This window comes from Orcinus orca, chromosome 2 (genome assembly GCF_937001465.1).
Source record: "Orcinus orca chromosome 2, mOrcOrc1.1, whole genome shotgun sequence".
Lineage (NCBI taxonomy): Eukaryota > Metazoa > Chordata > Mammalia > Artiodactyla > Delphinidae > Orcinus > Orcinus orca.
In genome coordinates, this window is record NC_064560.1 from 91165314 (window position 1) to 91174600 (window position 9287).

General features: G+C 51.6%; 1 non-coding gene across 1 annotated transcript; it reads left to right on the forward strand.

Annotated features, from left to right (window-relative positions):
• Positions 1–4381: 4381 nt before the first annotated feature.
• Positions 4382–4488, forward strand: LOC117203844 (U6 spliceosomal RNA). The gene has a single exon (XR_004486791.1). It is a non-coding gene; the product is annotated as a U6 spliceosomal RNA (small nuclear RNA).
• Positions 4489–9287: the final 4799 nt, after the last annotated feature.

Here is a 9287-nt window from a genome sequence, read left to right on the forward strand (position 1 = left end):
GATTCCGACTGTAAGGCCTTATACGGTTCACTTTTTCTGAGCCTCAGTTCCCTCATCTGAAAACGGGGGCTTATCACATGGGTGTATTGTGAGGATTAAATGAGAAAACACATATAAAATGCTGGCATAAAGGAAGCACTCAATAAATGTTAAATAAAGTGGGTTTGTTTTTATTTTGAATCTGTCAACAGGCTAACTGGGGTCAAAGACCAATCTGTCACTTCAGTAGAAGCCCTTACTCCCAACTCCAGCCATGCAAGTCACCCTCCACCCAGGCCCCAGGGCAAGAGTCTGCTGAAGCTGTAACCCTGACAGCCCCAGGGTGGGTTCCAGGGCCCCTCAGCTCCCAAAGGCAACAACACTCCGCATCACCAAATCCTAGAAGAGCTGGGTGTAAGTACAGATTAAGTTTCCATTTTTACTTAAAGATCCTAACTTCTGGACGTTTATTTTGGGGATGACAATGGTGGATTAAGCTACTTTAAGATGTTATAAGTTGAAGTCTTTCCTTCCCTTGGCTGCTAAAGTTTAATTCGGTCTAATTATTTCATATGGCATCAACTATAATGGTTTCATAATTTCTAGTATATTAAGCACTTAATATGTTGTGTCATTTGAAATCACATATTAAATTCAGCAAAGTACATTTTAATGAGAGTTAAGTGGTGTGAAAATATTAACACAATGTGATGGTTCATCTTGGTGCTCACACTTTGTAGGTCTGTCCCTGATGCACAAATGCCTCGCTCACCAGGTAAGGGAAGCACTTAACTGCCTGGGGCTCAGATGGGTGTCTGACCAGACAATATTCCTACCTTTTGCTGTACAGCACTTTACAGTGGGATTTCTCATTGGGCCTCACAACCCTGTAGAGCAAGCAGGGAAATCCTTACTTCCATTTTAGAGAAGAGGAAACTGAGGCTCATCCCTAGGACATCACACGACTCTTCTTGGCTCAAAGCCATTGCAGTTTCTCCCCTGCTCCACAGCTGCTATCAGAGTAACCTGGGGGGTGAGTAATGTCTGGACTGGTGCAGCGAGGATTTGGAAGGGGTATCACACTTCTCCAACCCTGTAACCCTACATAGAGAAACTGACAGAGCCACAGAGAAGCTGGTCAGCTCTGTACTTGGACTTGGCAATGCTTTTTGAACACTTTCAGAGTGCACGAAAATCACAGTGAAGCCTTAAGATAGCAACAACTCAAAATAATATGAATTTGAGGCAGCAAAGAGAGAGATTTGAGAGAGAGCTTCCTAGAACCCTTCAAACTGTATTACCATATTCCTTCTGGGTACAAAGTTAGCACTTGGAGTCAGAGAGATCCGAGAGCAAATTCCACTGTCACTGACTAGCTGCATCACTTTACCTCTCTAGCCTTAGGTTTTCCCCATCAACAAATCAGGAATAATAAACTCCCCTGTGCTTATCTCTCAGAGACATTAAAATGAAACAGTACACCATAAGATCCTGCGCTGATCTTAAAGGGCAGGGACTCATACTAAGCTGAGTGAACAGGAGTTAGTTAGTCTATGTGGTGTCCCTTCCCAGCAAGGTAACTGCAGTTTTGTTTTTTTTTTTTACTTTTATTTATTTTTGGCTGCATTGGGTCTTCATTGCTGCGCTCGGGCTTTCTCTAGTTACGGCAAGCGGGGGCTACTCTTCTCTGTGGTGCGCAGGCTTCTCATTGCAGTGGCTTCTCTTGCTGCGGAGCACGGGCTCTAGAGCGCAGGCTCAGTAGCTGTGGCACACGGGCTTAGTTGCTCCGAGGCATGTGGGATCTTCCCGGACCAGGGCTCGAACCGTGTTGCCAGCATTGGCAGGCAGATTCTTAACCACTACATTACCAGGGAAGTCCGTAACTGCAATTTTAACCAGGGCCTTTGGTAACTCAAACCCAAACGACTGAAAACAGTGCCCATAGTAGCTCAGTAAACGAGGAAAAAAAAAAAAAGACCTATGAAAAAAATTCCATTGTAGCTAAAACAGTCACCGTAGTAGCTAAAAAAAAAAAGGAAACGGAGCCGTCTCCTGCTCCGCCCCCCCCCCCCCCCCGCCTCCTCCTTGCTGGGCCTTCAGGGCTCAGGAGAAGGCGATGTATGGTTCAGCAGGTCCCAGACCCTAGGTCCACAACAGCCCCTGTGGACTGTTCCTGGGATCCTCTATGCCCCAAGGATGACCACCATGCTGTACTCTTCTAAAGCAGAAAACAAAACCAGTGTTGGATTTTAACATCTTGCTAATTATAGTCTTGAAAAAGTTCATCATTTACCCAGTTACAAAAATCACAGCCAGTCAAAGCTGACATAAATGTTACAGATCGTCAGTAGGGCACTTTCCTCACTTGGCAGAAGATAAAACAGGACCAGAGAGGTCCAGGGAGTTGGTCAAGGTCACAGAGACAGGTGCAGGGAGAAATGGGAACTAAAATTCAGATCTCTCACCTCCATACCACAACTGCTCAATAAGAAAAAACAAACAGAAAACCCACCTGGCTCAAAATAACACAAGCTCAAGTAGCCACAAACAGCAAAAAACCTGGTCCATCTCCTGCTGGTTTCCGCAGTAAGGCAGTTATGAACCCACAATATGTACCTGTCACCATGACACGTGTGCGCATCGACTGTGTCGAAAAGGCTCTCCTAAACAAATGAAGAAAAACGTGGATGCTAGTTGAAGATTAGCATCATCTCCCATCAACGCTAATATGCTTTTTAGTTATTTGCAATTCTCTTTTGTAAATCTGAGGGAAACATCATTGCCCAAACTAGCTCTTTTCACTCAATAAAGGCCATATTAGCATTCTGAGGTTTGTGTTTGCTTACCGCTTATTTAGAGAGAAGCCAGATGAGAAGTTGGGCTGCCTGCACCTGATTTCCATTTCACTGAAGACAGGTGAGGGGAGGAGCTCCGAAGTCCCCAAAGGCCAGGCCAGGTGCTCCCTGGCTGGAGCTGAGATGGGTTCACAGTATGGAACCAGACCTCAGCCTGGAGGACCAACTACCTCCACAGCGTCACCTCCCCTGAAGGACTGGCCCAGATGGGTGAAACTGACTCAAGTGACTCCAAGGTCTTCCTCTGCCTGAAACTCTCTGTCCTGTCCTCTCAGGGCTACATCCCTATCATCAAGTGATAACTCAACTGTCCCCTCCCTCCTGTCTACCCACTGAAGTGGGCTTCATTCCCCAGCCATGCTCTATACCGCATGTTCTTTCTAGTCTGTCTCTGCACTGAGAATGCTCCCCCCCACTTGCTGGAATGGAAGCTCCATGACCCCTGCTGCCCCAGCGCTCACGTCATAGGTGCTCTACAGTTGGTGAAGAAATGAAGGCAGGAATGAAAGTCTGAGCTGGTAAGACCTTGGGAGTATTGCTTAAGAGGAAAAGGGCAGACTACGCTCCTGGTCCCAAAAGTTTTCTCTCTCGAGTTCCACTGTGAAGAGGAAAAGATCAGTCTTTGAAACCAGACTTGCATCCAAATCCCAACTTCTTTCACCACTGGCAGGATAATTTTGGCCTTGATAGTTTAACCAACTAGGGGCTCAGTTTTCTAACATGCAAACTGGCGGGGGAGGGCACTGACCAGGTTAGGTGCCTGCCCCAGGACTGGATCAAAGGGTGGTGACCTTTCCCAAACCGCCACCACTCCCGAGTCACTCTATGCAAAGCCTGGGCCCCAAAGAGGGACACCCTCCCTCTTCCCCTTGGCTTCAAGTGGCGATGGGCCTGAGAGTCCCGAGGGAAGCAGCGGCAAGTCACTGCCGCTCCGGCGCTGGCGCCCACGGCCGCCCCAGCCCAGCCCCTTCCGGTTCACGGTCGGCTGCTCCAGCCCTCGCGGGGGTCACGCACGGGTCACAGCCCGACCATCGGTTCGCAAGCGTTTCGCGGTAGCGGACCGTACTCCTGTGGGGACCTCATTGGCACCACGGGCCCTCGTCCCAAAAAAGCATTCTCACCCCGCACACGCCGTCACGCCTAGTTGGCGTTCCACAGCGTTGCCAACATTCCCCTCCGCCGCGCTGGTAAGACCCCAGGCCGACCCTTGCGCGCTCAGCCCGGCCGGCGCGGAAGAGGCGCGCGAGCACCGCGGACCACGTGACCGAGCGTGTCTCCCGGCGCCGGCCGCTAGGCGCGCACAGGTCGGGCGGGCAGAGGGCCAATTTCCCATGGTCCCTTCATTTGCATATAGAATGTAAGAAGGTTATGGAGACTATTAAATTTAACTTGGCCGTAATCACAAAGACATGAGAGTTGTGTGATACAAAAGGTCAAAACGTCTTGTATACTGTGAAATTTTTTAAAAGGGCCACAGTGTAATCACCATAACCGAAAAAGTTTTTATATTCTTAGCTTTATAGACGTCGCGCGAAGCAAGTACTACTGTGCTCGCTTCGGCAGCACATATACTAAAATTGGAACGATACAGAGAAGATTAGCATGGCCCCTGCGCAAGGATGACACGCAAATTCGTGAAGCGTTCCATATTTTTGTCCCTGAGTTTACCAGGTGCAGAGTTTGCACGTTGATGCAAACACTTTACACATACAGGTTCTACTTTTTGTTTGACACAAAGGAAACTGTAGTCCCTGGAGATGGAGTAAAAGTGTGGGCAGTCAGATTCATCGCTTTGCTGTGCTTTTCACATCTGGCTCTCGGGCCCCAGTCTTCAACCTTTCAAATCTTGCTTCTGCTTCCCTCTGCATTATCCTGAGTTCTACTGTACCTTACACTTAAGGAAATGGCCTTGCCAAAGTTGATCCGTTTCATGTCCAAAACATAACAGGACCTTAGTGCTACCATAAACATAAGTTGTACTATACCAGGAACTTGGAACAAGACTGACTCCTCATGCTGCCTCTGAATTTTAAAAAAATAAAGTAATAATAATGCACACTCCTTACTGAACATCCATGGGCCAGGGCCTTCACCGGTATCTCATTTTAATATTCCTGACAGCCCTACCTTGTGGGTATTACTGCCACCATTTCACAGGAGACACTGAGAGGTAAAGCCACCTGGGCATGATCACTTACAAAGTGGCTGAAACAAGACCTAATAAGACCTTTAGAGGCACAGACCCTGAAAAGACCCAGGTTCTGCCTCCAGGTAATTCAATTGCAAAAAGCAGTCCTAATGAGTAAGATGAGAAGGGAAAAAAGGCCAACAAAGTTCAGATTTCCTGTGATGTGTTTGTCAGCGTTTTTTGAGGTACCAATTTCTTTCCAGGGGAAAAATGTTGGTGCATATGCTTTGCTGGTGTCCGAGCACGCGCGTAGTCCGCCTGGCGGTCTCTGCAGCCGCTGCGAGCCAGGTTGGTCTGTCTCCAGCGGCCGCACCGCTCCCAGGCTCTGTGCTCTCTTTAGTCAAGGCACACGGACAGTCTCGGAGCCCCAGGGCCGCCCCAGGGCAGCGGCGGGCCCTCTCCCGCCGGGCGCTCGGAGCTGCCGAGCAGCGTACCATCAAGGATCCATTTCTGTTCTCTTCAGTGGAGATGAAATGATCCTTTCCAGGTAACAGCCGACAATAGGGATCCGTGGGACCTCTCGTTGCGCCTCCTCAGCTCACGGCCTCCAGTTCATGGAGTTACAGGACAATCTTTGGCTTTCTTTTCTCGCCCCAAAGATGTCTGGTTCCTTGGAGGCCACTTGGATAATTGGGTGAGTAGTTTTAAAGGTCACTTTCTGGGATGTCCAACGAGGAAATGACCAGTGGTGGTTTGGCTCTCTCTCCTTCTAAAGAAACTCGTCATCCTTCGTCCCTCTTCTTGGCATAACCCTGGTCTCAGAGCAAAAACTAGAAAAGACACAAGCAATTCCTAGTGCTGTAAAAGCCAAAGACCTAGCTGACTTTCAGGGCTCTGCACAGTTCTATGAAGTAGGTATCCTTTGCCCCCTCATGTTATAGATGAGGAAGCTGAGGCACAGAGAGATTCAACAACTTGCCCAACCAATGTCACACAACTAGTCAGTGGCAGAGAAGGGACTGAGACACAGGAAATCTGGCTGTAGAGTCTGTGCTCTTAACCAAACGCTATGCTCCCTTTGGGGGCATAGAGCGGGACTTGAGGCCGTTTAGAATTAATGCAAAGAATATGCAGGTCCAGTTCTGCTTTTGTTGGTGGTCTAAATTCAAGGACAGGTCACATTTTTGTAAAGGATCAAGGCTAGACTTTAGATCAGGGTAGCTGGGAATGGGTGGACAAGTGTGTGCCCCGTGACCTTGCAAAATGAGAGGGAGTGAAGGAGTACCCTCTTCGGGATGCAGTGGCAAGAGGAAGAAAGCTTTCCTGTTCTAGGTTGACAATCCCTCACCTGACACCTGCCCCCCCAAGACTAATCCTATTGATGAAGGATATTCTGAGCAGTAAGCCTGTGTTTAATTAACTATGCAAATGAGCTTAACTGCTTCCCTGTAGCTGCTGTCCAGAAGCACCTAGGGATTCCTTCCCTCAGAAATTTCCAGCACCTAGATAAGCAACAAAGTTGGAACCTATTTATCTAGACATCTGTTGAGTACCTGCGATGCATTGGGCCCTGTGTTGGAGGTTACAAGGAAGGGCAAGATGTGGCCCCGATTGCCAAGGCACTTACAGCCTATGAGAAATGGAAACACCAAGGATAACTCAGGGAGGTGGGCACCCTATGAGCTTCATTAACCAAGTGCCACAGGAACACAGAGGTTACTCCCAGGAATCCAGAGATCTTGCAGGTGTCTCTTGCCGACACATTACACTGAACTGCAGAGGAAACGAAGGTGGGCATCGACCTACTGGTTTCTCCCAGGTGAGTGAAAAAGCAAGCAGCTTGGCGCTGTTTCCATCTGCTCCTCCAGCTTCACTCAGTTTATCACCCTGGATTTGCTGGGACAGGTGAAGATAGACATCACCTGCCCCAACAAGCCTCCCCAGAGCCTTCCTCTGCTGAAAAAGGAGTGGGAGGTTGAAGAGGCATGTTTACCTCGTTCTTCACCCCCAGACCTCGGACTCCAGAGCCCGACCTCCTTGGGTACCACCGGGAGCCGAGCTGAGGAACAAACACCACGAAAGAACAGCCAGCTCACCATTCCCCAAGCCCCACTTTTTCTCCCTAAGACAAGGCTCCCTAGTCTGGGGTCTTCGGACGCTGGTTGTAATGCCTAAAATGTGTCGCAAGGTGGCAACGTTGTGGCGATGAAAAGACTAAAAATCCTGGGTTTTTTTTTCAAAGCATATTTTTCCCTATTAATGTTTCATTTAACTTAATTAGAATCTGGTAAACTAATTAAAGTAGCTACGAGCCCCGCAATCAGCAATAATTCGTATAATTATTGATAATTACATCCATACCAATCGTTTGGTTATTAACATTTGAGGGGTACAAACAACTTCTGAGAGGACTCGGAGCCCAGGAGGGTTTTTGCGAGAGCTTTCTGGGTCGCATCCGCCTACACTTCCAATCCAAAGAGATTCTGGTCCAGGTGGGTCCGCCTGGCCCCAGCTGCCTACAGCTCTTTTCCCCACTTTGTGGGATTAGAAAGGGAAAGGTGAAAAGGAATGTTTGCCAGCATCCTCTGTGTGGGCCGCGGCGACGCAGTAACTTCCTGCCTGGATAGTAACTGTTGATCCCATTTTACAGAGAAAGTGCCAGTTCCTAAGAAGCGGTTCCGCCCAGCGGAGAAAGGCACTTTACTCTCCCAACCCGCGCTCCCCGCCGGGTCCTAGCTCCGCTCGTCCCTGGCACTCCCTAGGGACGCATGTCTCTCTCTGGACCTCAGTTTCACCTTTGGTAAAGTGAAGGACTAATCTGGTTGGTTCCATCCATAGGAAAAGTTCCCGCTCCCTGGAGGGTCCCTTTCGGGAGATCGCGCGTCCGAGGCGAGTTCATCCGTCAGCGACACCTCACAGTTTACCCGGCCATTTTCACAGTCCCCTCTGGGTCTAGCCCTCGGAATAACCTGGGACACGAGGGCTCCAAGCCCCAGCGCAGGGTGCTCGGGGGCCTGGTTTCCTGCCTCGATCGCGCGGCAGGTCTCCCCGCCTGTGCCCCTTCCCGGAGGCCCCGAGCGCGCCCCTGCTCGCCAGTTCCGCCCCGGGCCCTCCGGACGACCCGCCACGAAACTTCCCCACCAGCGCAGCCGAGGGCTCCCGGGCCCCTGCTGCTCGCCCGGCGGCTGGGCACAGAACGCCCGCCTCCATGGTCTCTGCCGAGCCGCCCGGGGACGCGCAGTGAGAGCCCTGGGGTGTCGGAGGGCAGAGTCGTCGGGGCGCGCGGGTCCAGGCTGCGGAGTGATGCCCTGCGCTTGCTTCCTCCCAGAGCGCGTCCACGAGCCGCCGGGGACGGAGGCCTGAATATTGTTTTAGAGGCCGAGAAGAGGCCTAGGAAGACTTACGGGCAAGACACGGCACCTCTGCTAGTCAGGTAAGGAGGGGAAATTTGATACCAAATCATTCCCGGGACCGTGCGCTTTCCCACACTCTCCTCCCCCTCCAAAAAGCGCGCTGCCGTTTCCATCATTTATCTGTAGCCCAAGAAGCGGGTGCCCTGTGGAAACTGAGGCCGAAGGGGGAGGCACGTGGCGAGGTAAGGCCTCGGCAACCGCGGCCGTCCCCCCCGGATTCCAGCGGCCGGTGTATCTCACCTTTCTCCTTGGGCTCCTCGACGTCCGCAAACCCGGTGGGACTAAAATGGACGGAACGTCAAAAACCGCCAGGGCTCCCTCCGTTCAGCTGGCGGCGAGGCAGTTGGGAGCGCATCTGCGCACAAGCTGCGAGTCCCCCGCGTCCTTTCCAGGCCTGCCGGGCCCAGGCCCACCACTCTTACCTCGCCCCCGCCCCGCCCCGCCCCAGAGCTCCAGGGCCTGGCGGACAGTACCCACGCCTCCTGGCAGTTCTGGTTGAACCTGGGATTCCCGGCAGGGCCCGATTCGGTCTCTGAGCGCCCCGGAGGTGGCTTCTCCGGTAGGGCAGACGTGGAAATGGGCACGAGTAAACTCTCGGCCCCTGCGAGCGCTGGAGGGAAGAGTCAGAGACCTTGCAGTAGTTCTCATTCTCCGCCGAGGCCCAAGGGAGGGTCCTAAACGTGGGGCGGGGGTGGCCTGCGGGGCAAGCTGGGGGCGCCTAAAGGACTGGTGGAGAGATCGGGATGTTTGCTGCTGCCCACCTGAGAAAATGCGAGTCTCAGCCCGGGCGCCCCAGAACCCGCGCTGTGGTCCCCACGCACCACCTGTTGCGCCCGTCTCCCCCGCCCCTCCCCCCGCTGCCCTCCCACCTCCACGGCCCCGGGAAGTAACAGATTTTTTTTTATTAAAAAC